The sequence below is a fragment of the Salvelinus alpinus genome, chromosome 1 (genome assembly GCF_045679555.1).
Source record: "Salvelinus alpinus chromosome 1, SLU_Salpinus.1, whole genome shotgun sequence".
Classification (NCBI taxonomy): Eukaryota; Metazoa; Chordata; class Actinopteri; order Salmoniformes; family Salmonidae; genus Salvelinus; species Salvelinus alpinus.
The window spans coordinates 102399649-102412048 of NC_092086.1; the positions used below are offsets into that span (position 1 = coordinate 102399649).

At 42.1% G+C, this 12400-nt stretch overlaps 1 pseudogene; it reads left to right on the forward strand.

Moving 5' to 3' along the window:
* Nucleotides 1–511: 511 nt before the first annotated feature.
* LOC139567548 (histone-arginine methyltransferase CARM1-like) lies at nt 512–8092 on the forward strand (annotated as a pseudogene).
* Nucleotides 8093–12400: the final 4308 nt, after the last annotated feature.

The following is a 12400-nucleotide window of genomic DNA, read 5'->3' on the forward strand; positions in this document are numbered from 1 at the left end:
CCGCAGGTGAAGAAGTCAGATGTGGAAGTCCGGGGCTTGTGTGGTTACACTTGGTCTGCGGTTGTGAGGCCAAATTCTCTAAAATGACGTTGGAGGCGGCTCATGGAAGATAAATGGACATTATGTGCATTGTGTTACACATTTTAAAGAGGCCTTTTTTTGTCCCCAGCACAAAGTGCACCTGATATGCCACACCTGTCAGATGGATGGATTATCTTGGTAAAGGAGAAATGCTCACTAACAGGGATGTAAACAAATTTGTGCACAACATTTCAGAGAAATAACTTTCTGTGCGTATGGAACATTTCTGGGAACTTTTATTTCAGCTCATGAAACATGGGACCAACACTTTACACGTTGCGTTACTATTTTTGTTCAGTATATTAGCTAAATGAAAACTAAAATGTGTTGATTTTTGTTTGTTGTTAAACAGTAATAATTCCCCTCCCACCTCCACCAAACTCAGACCCATCTGCAGAACCTAATTACAGGAGTTGCTACAGATGGAACTATGGAGAGGAGTTCAGAAGTTACCTGTTTCTCCATCAATCTGTTCTCTGTGAACCAGGTACAGGGAGAGATACAGGTGGCCAAACAGAGGCAACACCACGGCCTTTCTCTACAGTTGAGCTCAGGCCTTGATGAGACAGAGCTTACTGTTCAAGATGGTAAGTATGCATGAAAGAAACTAGAACAAGCTAATATGTCAAATTACTTTAGATTGTGTACATTGTTAGATATTACTGCACTGTTTGAGCTAGAAACACAAGCATTTTGCTACACCCACAATAACATCTGCTAAACACGTGTATGTGACAAATACAATTTTATTTGATGATTTGACTAGCTTTCCATAAGAGATCAATAAGACATATTGAACATAAGTAAATCATGATGCGCTCTTCATTTTTGAGTAAAATGACTAATTACCTTTTTTTCCCTAAAGACAAACATAAACAATGTATTGTCATCTCTCTGGTCTATGAGAAGTCCATGTATGTGTACAAGAGTTTCCCATATGTCAATTTTACTACTCTCTGTGTGGTCGCTGAACCTGCTGTGCTGACAGGTCTGGAAGATTTACTTCCCCGTTGTGTGCAACCTGTCTGTGTCCCCTCGACTCTATAGCTATGGAGTTCTGCTAGACAGTATGGACCCAGACGGTGTTTTCTATACAGTACAGAGGGACTAGCCTCCATAGCTCTCTGCCTCCCTCCTGGTGCACAGAATCAGATAGTGGTACTAAAACATGAGTAGCCTTGTGTCGCAGTCCACTGCCAGAGTATACTGAAGGCCTTCCTCAGATAAAGGCTGACATTGTTAATTATGGTTCCTTTACTTACACATTTACAAAAGGCCCAGTACAAATTAAACTGACTCAGAGCAGATGACTCAGGACAATGAATGAGACAGAAAACTGTGACTTTATCTTGTATTTGAATTAACTGTCTGTTGTGGGTTCTCTCCAGGACAGGTGATGGGGTCTGTGTTTTCAAATTCAGGTCACCAGGGAAACAGATTTTCGGGTGGGCACCCAGTCTTTCCTCATAACCGTTGGCTGCCTGAGCCCGTTCAGAACACACAGTGAGAAGGGAAGATAACGGTTCAGACAGCTGAGAAGGGAAGATAACGGTTCAGACAGCTGAGAAGGGAAGATAACGGTTCAGACAGCTGAGAAGGGAAGATAACGGTTCAGACAGCTGAGAAGGGAAGATAACGGTTCAGACAGCTGAGAAGGGAAGATAACGGTTCAGACAGCTGAGAAGGGAAGATAACGGTTCAGACAGCTGAGAAGGGAAGATAACGGTTCAGACAGCTGAGAAGGGAAGATAACGGTTCAGACAGCTGAGAAGGAAAGATAGACTGCTGTCTGGTTGCTGGGTTGTGTTTGACCAGAGAACTCCTCTGCCCTGCAGTACTTCCAGGTAGCTTTACTGTACCAATCAACCAGGCCCTCAGAGAGACATACTGGTGGTGTACTAGGTTGTGACTAAACTCCTTCCTCCTTTACAATGTAGTTTTACGGCTGTCTATCACAACAGAATATGCTGCAGGATTATTTGAGGACAGCCACATCAGAAGGCCATTCTGCTGAACGAGACTTACCTTGTCGTCAGAGTAACCAGAACCTGATTGTCTGTTACTGCATGTAGATGAAAGGTCTGGCTACTTCTTGTATCCAGATAGTACTTGATGTTTCTTTGTCATCCAGGCTGGAGCAAAGAGGGTGTATGCTGTGGAGGTCAGCCCTGTTGCCAAATTTGCAGAGGTACTAAAGGGGTCTGTTTTTCTACATCTGATTATGTTCCTATCAACCATCCAGGAAATGTGAGAGGAAATTATAAATGTGCATCCTTTTGCACTTCAGCATGCACCATTTTCAATCTTTAACACCATAACTCTTAATAATTCCTCAAAAGGTGTGTACTGTATGATGAATAGGTGTTAACTTCAATAACGTCATTGGTCTGTTGTGATAAATGAACGCTCTATGCTGCTTTGAAATCTGATTGATGTTTTTGCTGTTTCAGCAGCTATAAAAACCTAGAAAGAGAAAAGAAAATCTTAGAGCTTTGACCAGTGAATAAAAGTAATTTGTATTGCTTGGCCCAATAAGTCCCGGGTAAAGATGATGAATCACTTATCACAGTCCTAATCACCTGTGTCATCAACGCATCTTGCTCAAACCTCAAACCTGTCTACATGGAGACAAGAACAAACCCTTGATAAAAATCGCACAGCCCTGGAAACACTATCTCAGAGAGTCACACCTCCAGAACAGAACAGCCCCTATAAAACAGACCTCCTGCTTCGCACACAGCATGAGCATGAAATTCTGAGGGTATAATGACTTGAGGCTACTCTTGGCCCAGAAACCATCTTGGGGGTGAAGGGAACATATTTTCATGAATGGCCTCTAGGTTAGCAGCCAGGCAGAGTTCACACTATTATATTTCTGCTGCTTTACTGGTGTTTCTAGACTGCAACCAGATGTATCCCTTCCACAGGAGGTTGGTGGCACATTAATTGGGGAGAATGGGCTCGTGGTAATGACTGGTATCAAATACATCAAACATGGTTTCCAGGTGTTTGATGCCATTCCATTTGCGCCGTTCCGGCCATTATTATGAGCCATCCTCCCCTCAGCAGCCTCCTGTGGTCCCTTATTATTTATTTTCTTCCACATTGCAGCTTATCAGCCAATAGAAGAACCCTATACTCAGTTGACAAATGCTATACAAAAGAATTTCTGACCTCCATAATGTATTCCTGTTGGGGTGGTTGCATGGTCTCTCTGAGCAGGCTGAATCCCTATCATACTGTCGGCCTAAGCTGCGGTCTATATAAATAGTTTGAGCCTGGGACCACCCCTGTGGACGCTTGGCCAGCGTCAGAATGCATGTGCATGGGACACAGCCTCACAGGAACACTCCACAGGCCAAAGTCTGGAAAAACAGGAAGGATGCTCTGCCACTCTCTGGGATGACGAACTACACCGAGAGAACCAACCAATGTCTTATAGCAGGAGCGCAACTTTGGTTTTATTATTTAAAAAATTGTCAGATAAACACTCCCAACAGTTTCACCCGACCGCTCAGAGGCGTCCGAATGGTCCTAAAGCACACCGTTGCCTAGTCTGCGTCACATTCCAATTATAAGACTGCGGGGGGGGGGGGGGGGGGGGGGGGGGGGGGGTCAAAAATGCAATTTTAGAATCAGGGTGTCACGTTCTAAACCTAGTTCTTGTGTTATTTCTTTGTTTTAGTTGGTCAGGACATGAGTTGGGTGGGTATTCTATGTTTTGTGTTTCTATGTTGGGTTTCTCGTTTGGCCTGATATGGTTCTCAATCAGAGGCAGGTGTTAGTCATTGTCTCTGATTGGGAACCATATTTAGGTAGCCTGTTTTCTATTGTGTTTTGTAGGTGGTTACTTCCGTGTCTGTATGTTCCACACGGAACTGTTTCGGTTTTCATTTTGTTTCACTTTGTATTCTGTCGTATTCATTCTCATTAAAATACATTATGGATACGTACCACGCTGCGCATTGGTTCTCCGATCCTTGTTACTCTTCATCCTCAGAGGAGGAAGAGGAAAGCCGTTACAGAGGGGGGACATGTCCCCTGTGAAAGTTACACCCCTGATTTATACACAGATGACTGAAAGCAGGCTCTGTTTTGGCTTTCCCTAAAACATTGTAAAAAATATTTTCTGAAAATAGAAACGCATTTAATGTCTATTTATTTTTGCCACATGTATTATATTACAGATCTCTTAATGCATGCTTAAATACATGTTATTTTGTCCATTAAAATACTGTAGAATTCCACTCATTCCTATGGAGGACTGCGTCTTCTGAGGAGTGCCAATACGGCCGACCGGTGGCTTCAAAGCCTCTCATTGGTCAATACATAGCATCAGCAATACATGGTTTTATATATATATATATATATAACAAAAAAATGGAACCAACCAGTGTGGACAATGCCTTATTGACACACTATTAAGATAGGCTCCCTCACACTCTCAGTCAGAGGATATTGCCTGGCCAGCTTTACCTGGTTTAAGTATATTACACTCTATGCTTCAGTCTCTCACTAATCTAAAGACCCAGCAGTCTGTCCCACTCACTCAGTGTGTGTGTGGAGCAGCTGCCCAGCAGCTCTTGCATCAATAAAGCAACTCACTGTTTACACAGCAGACAAGTGTACTGTACCAGAGAACTTTGAGGGAGAGTTTGCATGCATGAGGGTTTACCAAAACATAATTTGTCAACAGTGGATTATTCTCTCTACCTTTAGCCAGCAGATTAATGTCTTTATCAAAGCCTCAGGAGTGCAATGGATCTTTAGTAACACAGAAATCCATCTGATGCAAACAGAAACCTTCATTTAATTTGACCTTATGTTTTCTGATTCCCCTTCAGATGCTGGTCAAGAGCAATTGTCTCTCAGATAGGATCATAGTCCTGGCTGGGAAGATTGAGGAGCTGTTGTGCCCTGAGCAGGTGGATGTGATCATCTCAGAGCCTATTGTCACATGCTGCTGAACGAGAGGATGCTGGAGAGCTACCTTCACTCCAGGAAGTGGCTCAATCCCATGGGTCAGTTCAGTCAGAGAGGAAGAGGTAAAGCAAGAGGTTTTACTCCACCCAAAACCCATCCATGAAAACATGCCCACGAGATGAGGAATTTTTTATGGAGGTCAACAATGAGTGTCGGATTTGGTCAAAAAAATGAATTGCTCATTTGCTACGTGGGACTTATTTGATCGAATAGAAGTTTCATAATGGTTAGGTTTTTACAAATGCATTGATATAAGTGGACTCACGTGGCATTGCAACAACTTTTTAAAAAAACGTTATATCCGAGTTGTGCCTGTTGTCATAGAGATAGAGGACTTTTCCTGGATATAACCCATTTTAGCATGGACAACGCCAGTGAGGGATCCCACCATACAGATACAAAGATGAGGCATCTATCTCTATGGCCAGTTGTTCACATGTGTATCTGCCCTCTCATTGGCTAGAATGGTCCCACCTGATCTCGCTTGCCTTCCATCTTTGAGAACATGTATTTCCATTGTTATAGTGGTCCCTCGACTATCTTGTCAATAGAATAGACAATATTTGGTTCAGTTCCAACATGGAAAGAGATGCCATTTCCCATGCTGCCATCAACCTGTGAATAGTTTTGTGAAAGTCTATCAAGGGGGCATTATTAGAACATTGCTGGTTTTGTTTTGCTGATGAAATGTCTCACTTCTTCTCTTTACCTGTTCAGGCATGTTACCAACCTATAGTGACATGCATCTGGCTCCCTTCACTGACGAGCAGCTCTACATCGAGCACCATGGACACTCCAGCTTCTGGTGAGAGAAAAAACACAACATATGAACATGTCATAAGACATGGCAAAAAAAAAAAAAAAAAGATTTACAGGAAATGCTCCAGAATGAAGAAAAAGTGGAGTAGCAGGAATTTAGCTTTAAAAATGCTAATTTCTCTCAGCTTCATGGCAAAATGTGTAGAAAAGCATGAGATTAGCTATAACATTGCACATTTTTCTCTGCCCCATGGCAAAATGTGTAGAACTGTAGGGAGTTAGATGTTTCCCCCAAAACTACGATATGCCAATGTAATCAGCCACCCACAGCTCCAGGTCTACTGGAACTGGGCTGTGAACCCAGCCTAGCGGGTTTCCTGTCAATGTAAAATCACAGGGAGTCTTTTCAAATCAAATCAAACTTTGTCACATGCGCCAAATACAACATGTGTAGACCATACAGCTTACTTTTCTCTCTGCAGGATGACAGTGTGGCTGTACACTACTCCTAGTGAACCTCTGACTCACTGGTACCAGGTCCACTGTCTCTTCCAGACCCCTCTGTTGTTTGGCAAGTTGAGACGACTCTGTCCGGAACTGTCCAGTTCATAGCCAACACGAGGTAAGCCGGAGAAGGACAGTGCCTGTACTATAGAAATGGAATGGGGGAAATTATACTGAGATTTTATATTGTTTGCTTTTCATTTCTACCAGGCAGAGGTAAGACATTCACATCACAGCAGTCGTTGATCAGTCAGGCTTCAAATCTGGCAACAGTTTAGAGCTAAAGAATCCTGCTGTTTGGATCCACAGTCATATCTTATTCTTCTCTCTTCATGGAGACTTCTATAATGTTGCTCCATACATTTACACTTTGGCAGACACTCTTATCCAGAGCAACTTAAAGTAGTGGTTGCATACATTTTTGTCCATAGTAGAAGCTAATAATCTCTTCATATCCTTTCAACGAATACAGCCTTTGGTACAAGCAGGTATATCGTAGTATTGTTATTTCCTACTTGCCTAATGTGCTCTGTTGCCTGGACAACACCTCTGTCTGTCTGCCTGTTTAGAGTACCTGGTTGGCTGTTGGTATAAGAGCCTCCAGACCCTACAGAGTGGACAGACCCTACAGAGTGGACAGACCCTACAGAGTGGACAGACCCTACAGAGTGGACAGTGTGGACAGACCCTACAGAGTGGACAGACCCTACAGAGTGAACAGACCCTACAGAGTGGACAGTGTGGGCAGACCCTACAGAGTGGACAGACCCTACAGAGTGGACAGACCCTACAGAGTGGACGTGTGGACAGACCCTACAGAGTGGAGCCAGTGCCACTGTGGCAGGCGGGCAGGGCACAAGCCCCGGGACTATAGGCTTGGTAAAGTACACCTGAAGTGCCCTGTAGGATCAGTAGTGTAGTCAAAGAAATATCCCCTTTTTAAGAAAGCACATAGTTCCATCCAACAGGAGTTTGACTTTGTTTCTTTGGTTAAAAATGTATTTTCCTTTCAAAGACATGCCTGAAGTGATCATCACCACTTCAGTCCAATTCCAGGGGCCTTCACGTCCTTCACCACCATAAAACCAGTTTAAAAAATGTCCATGAAAGAACTTTGAATGTACATTATAATATGTTTATTTTATATAATCATATCTATGAATAGCCAAAGCTATACATGTCATGCATTATAGAGTATACAGGGACATCAAGTGGAAAGAAGGGGATCTGCAGTACCAATGTACTAAAGAGATAAATGTGTTTGTTAACCTGTAATACAAAACCAACAAACTTGTGTTATGGATAACAATAAGCTGTCATTACTTCTCTAATCAACTAAGATCTGGTTCCAGTTCGTTCCCTGGCTCGTTAGCTCTTACCTCGATTTGAAGGGACTGGATAGGGGAAAACAAAATGGTGAGTGACTTAGGCTATTCAGGGGATAGATGGAGCCATGACTACATCAAATCAAATGTTATTGGTCATATACACATAGTTAGCAGATGTTAATGCGAGTGTAGCGAAATGCTTGTGCTTCTAGTACCAACAGTGCAGTAATATCTAACAAGTAATCTAACAATTCCCCAACAACTACCTAATACACACAAATCTAAAGGGGTGAATGAGAGTATGTACATATAAGTATATGGATGAGCGATGGCCGAGCGGCGTAAGCAAGTTGCAGTAGATGGTATAAAATACAGTATATACATGTGATATGAGTAATGTAAGATATGTAAACATTATTAAAGTGGCATTGTTTAAAGTGACTAGTGATCCATTTATTAAAGTGTCCAGTGATTGGGTCTCAATGTAGGCAGCAGCCTCTCTGAGTTAGTGATTGCTGTTTAGCAGTCTGATGGCCTTGACATAGAAGCTGTTTCTCAATCTCTCGGTCACAGTTTTGTTTGGACCTGTACTGACCTCGCCTTCTGTATGATAGCGGGGTGAACAGGGAGTGGCTCGGGTGGTTGTTGTCCTTGATCTTTTTGGCCTTCCTGTGACATCGGGTGCTGTAGGTGTCCTGGAGGGAAGGTAGCGTGCCCCCGGTGATGCGTTTTGCAGACCGCACCACCCTCTGGAGAGGCTCGCGGTTGAAGGGCGGTGCAGTTTCCGTACCAGGCTGTGATACAACTCGACAGGATGCTCTTGATTGTTCCACCTTCTCCACTGCTATCCCTTCGATGTGGATAGGGGGGTGCTCCCTCTGCTGTTTCCTGAAGTCATTCGCCTATTCAGGGGATAGATAGAGCCATGACTACATTTACAGTACGTATCAGTTATTTCTCTAAACACAAATATATCATAAATGTTCTATGCTACAGGTCTGCAAAAGCCATAGGGCCGTATACGTATTGTTGTAGTATTGTCCCAATCAAAAACTATCCCATGCATTTTACGGCAGTCAGGATGTTTTCTGATTGGAAGGCTCATGCCTTAAATCGTTATGTTCAGAACGCATGGGAAGGTAGGTAACCGTGTGTATTCTATCTGATGCGTAGGAAAATGTTCAAGTAATATTGTTGACATGTTTTAAGGAATACCTAGGATAGGATAAAGTAATCCTTCTAACCCCCCCCCCCCTTAGAGTTAGATGCACTATTGTAAAGTGGTTGTTCCACTGGACATCATAAGGTGAATGCACCAACTTGTAAGTCGCTCTGGATAAGAGCGTCTGCTAAATGACTTAAATGTAAATGTAAATGTTTCTTTTGTCAGTGAAAAATGTATCGTTATTGCACATCATACCTTATCTGTTCAGTTCTCTCTGGCCTGCCAGGTGTGAAGGATGGTTTTGTTATCTTTTTAACAAAAATATATGCCTTATAGAAATAGGACATGTTAATCACAAAGCATAGCGTGACTGCAGAAAAGCTGTTGTTAATCTGGGGTGTCGACTGGGCTAACCAGAAGGTTGAGACAAGATGGAAAAATGCTGAATAACAAGAAAACAGGAACTGAGCAGTGTAGCCACCGAAGCCCAAACGGGACGACTTCAAGCAGCAGAAGAACGAACTGAAACAGAACTGGCAGCAAACTGAGAAAAATTTGTTATCAAATAGTGAGCAGCGCCAAGCAGGTGTGGGAGATGGTCAGGAGGTAGGCTAAACCAGCTACTCTATACTGAACAAAAATATAAAAGGCAACATGTAAAGTGTTGTGCCCATGTTTCATGAGCAGGTGTAGCATATCAAGAAGCTGATTGAACAGCATGATCATTACATAGGTGCACGTTGTGCTGGGGACTAAAAGGGCACTAAAATGTGTAGTTCCATCACAACACGATGCCACAGGTGTCTCAAGTTGATGAAAGTGCACATTTTGGCATGCTGACTGCAACCAGAGCTGTTGCCAGAGAAGTTAATGTTCATTTCTCAACCATAAGCCACCTCCGTAGTTTTAGAGAATTTGGCAGAAAGTCCAACCAGCTTCACCACGTGTAACAATGCCAGCCCAAGACCTCCACATCCGGCTTCTTCACCTGCGGGATCGTCTGAGACCAGCCACCCGGACAGCTGATGAAACAGGAGTATTTGTCTGTAATAAAGCCTGTGTGTGGAAAAACTCATTCTGTTTGGCTGGGCCTGGCTCTCAGGTGTGTTGGCCCATCCCCACCCATAGATTAGGGCCCAATTCATTTGTTTCAATTGACTTATTTCCTTATATGAACTGTAACAGAGACTGTTGCATGTAGGGTTTATATTTTTGTTCAGTATAGTTAGTGCCAGCAGTCTTTATTTTAATTGGGGGGGGGGGTTGCATATTTCCACCTGTACTTATTTATTATGTATCTCCATTTCAATACAGGAAAGATTGTGACAAAGAGAAGAGGATCAAACTCGAGAATCAGGAACTTGTTAAAGGAAAGATAGTGAGTACAGTCTAACATTTACATTGCTGAAAGGCAGCATTCAAATCTATAACTTAGATTGACAATGTACAAATTGAAAGCATGGCACAATGGAGGATTTAAGAGGCCGTCTGCACTCTTTTAAGGTACTTACTACTGAATGTCTGTTCCAGGTGCGTAGGAGTCAATAAGAACACTGGAAAAGATGGAGACGTGCAAACTGTAAAAAAATGAATACATTCAAACTTAGGCTTGAATGCAAAAAAAACAATGTTTATTAAAACATCATGGTGCCCCCCCAAAAAATCAGTAGATAAATTGAAGGTGAAAACAAACATTTCGGCCTAAGGCCATCAGTTTGAATGTCGGCATGCACAGCTGGCTACTATTTCAAGGATAATTGCATGTCACATGATCAAGCAAAAAAATGCATCCGAAAATCTATGAATCAGTGCCTAGTAGAATAGAATGCATGATCTAGATTATCTACAAAGAGAAATATAAATGATTTATTTTACATATACCATGTGAACATTACCTCAGAATAAATAACACAGGATCCAGTGCTAGAGGCGTCTCAGTGCTAGAGGCGTCTCAGTGCTAGAGGCGTCTCAGTGCTAGAGGCGTCACTACAGACCCTAGTTTGATTCCAGGCTGTATCACAACCGGCCGTGATTGGGAGTCCGATAGAGTGGCACACAATTGGCCCAGCGTCGTTAGGGTTTGGCCGGGGTAGGCCACCATTGTAAATAAGAATTTGTTCTTAACTGACTTGCCTAGTTAAAGGTTTAAAAAGAAAAGTAGGGAGCTAGAGATACCACTAGATGGGGGGGTATCGAACACCAATAAGAGGCAATATACCACTTATAGAAAACGCTTCAAAAACAATTCTTCACTCATGCCTAATGGGTGGAGAGTTTTTAAATAAAACATCCACCTGCATTCTGTCTGGAGAAGACTAAGTTCAAGATGACCACCCCTAAGTCAACGTTTTATCTGCTGTATAGCACATCTCTATTTTACATTCAAGCCTCCGTTTTGGATTTATTCATTTTTTTTCTTGACAGTGTGCAGTTCTCCATCTTTGACAATAGAGAATTTGCCATCCACTGAAATGATTGGATAGACAATGACTGTCAATACGTGAATACTATAAAACAGTTGAGCACAATACTTATTCAAATTAGTTTTCAGTACATGACATCCAAATGCTCAACTCAAGTTTGCTGATAAAGTGTACTGTTTTTTCTTCTTATTCAGATAGCATTTGCTCATGACTCCAGAGTCCTCCAGTGTTTAATCCAGTTTGGAAATGACAAGCAAAGACAAGGTTTTTGATTAACTCAAAGGTCAGTAGTTTGTTCTGTTGTTCTTCTGAGTAATTTTGAAGTTTATTTAACTAGGCAAGTCAGCAATGAGTCAGTTGTTTTTCTCATGCCTATCTCAATAATGTTATCCTGTTCCGTAGATGATATAGTCGAGCTGAGTAAATCAAAGTATGCCAGAAATATTGTAAAGAAGTTTTTAATGTATGGGTAAGTGAGCCTTTTGCCACCTCAAATGTTGCATATACATAAAGTCGTAGCCCTAGCAATACATGTAGTATTTTCATATCATCCGATCTTATGCTGATATTAGCATTAGATCCTGGCAGGAAAGCTGCTCAAAATAGTCCAAACAAAATAAGGGTAATCTTGTTGATTAAATCATCATTGTAAATCTGTACATGATTCAACAGTAGACCTTCGTGATCGCATTTCAAATTAATAATGCCATGCAGCTTGATCTAGTCTGTGGTTGAATTCCCTGATCCTTTGCTTAGACATTGACATGGAGAATCAAGTCAATAATTCAAAACTCCACTCATTGTAACCTTCACTGTAATCCTGACCTTGGCTGAAGATACCAGCTGTTTTGACTATAATCTGGTTCATGGTTCAGATATTAAAAAGGATGGGGACATGCTATCCCAGTATGAAGACATATCTTGTAGGATGAATATAAAGGTCCTCATTTGATTGAGTCTCTACTCACTAGTTTCTGGCATGCAGTGAGGTTTACAGATGAAATAAGTAATCCCGGTTTCTGAATGGAAAATCTGACGTCTGGTATGTGCATCGTGCCCACAGGAGCAAAGAGCAGGTTGCAGGTGTGATGGTGGGCTTCAACGGAAAAGTGAGACAGATGCTGTGTCACTCTGATATATAAATTATTTATTTTATA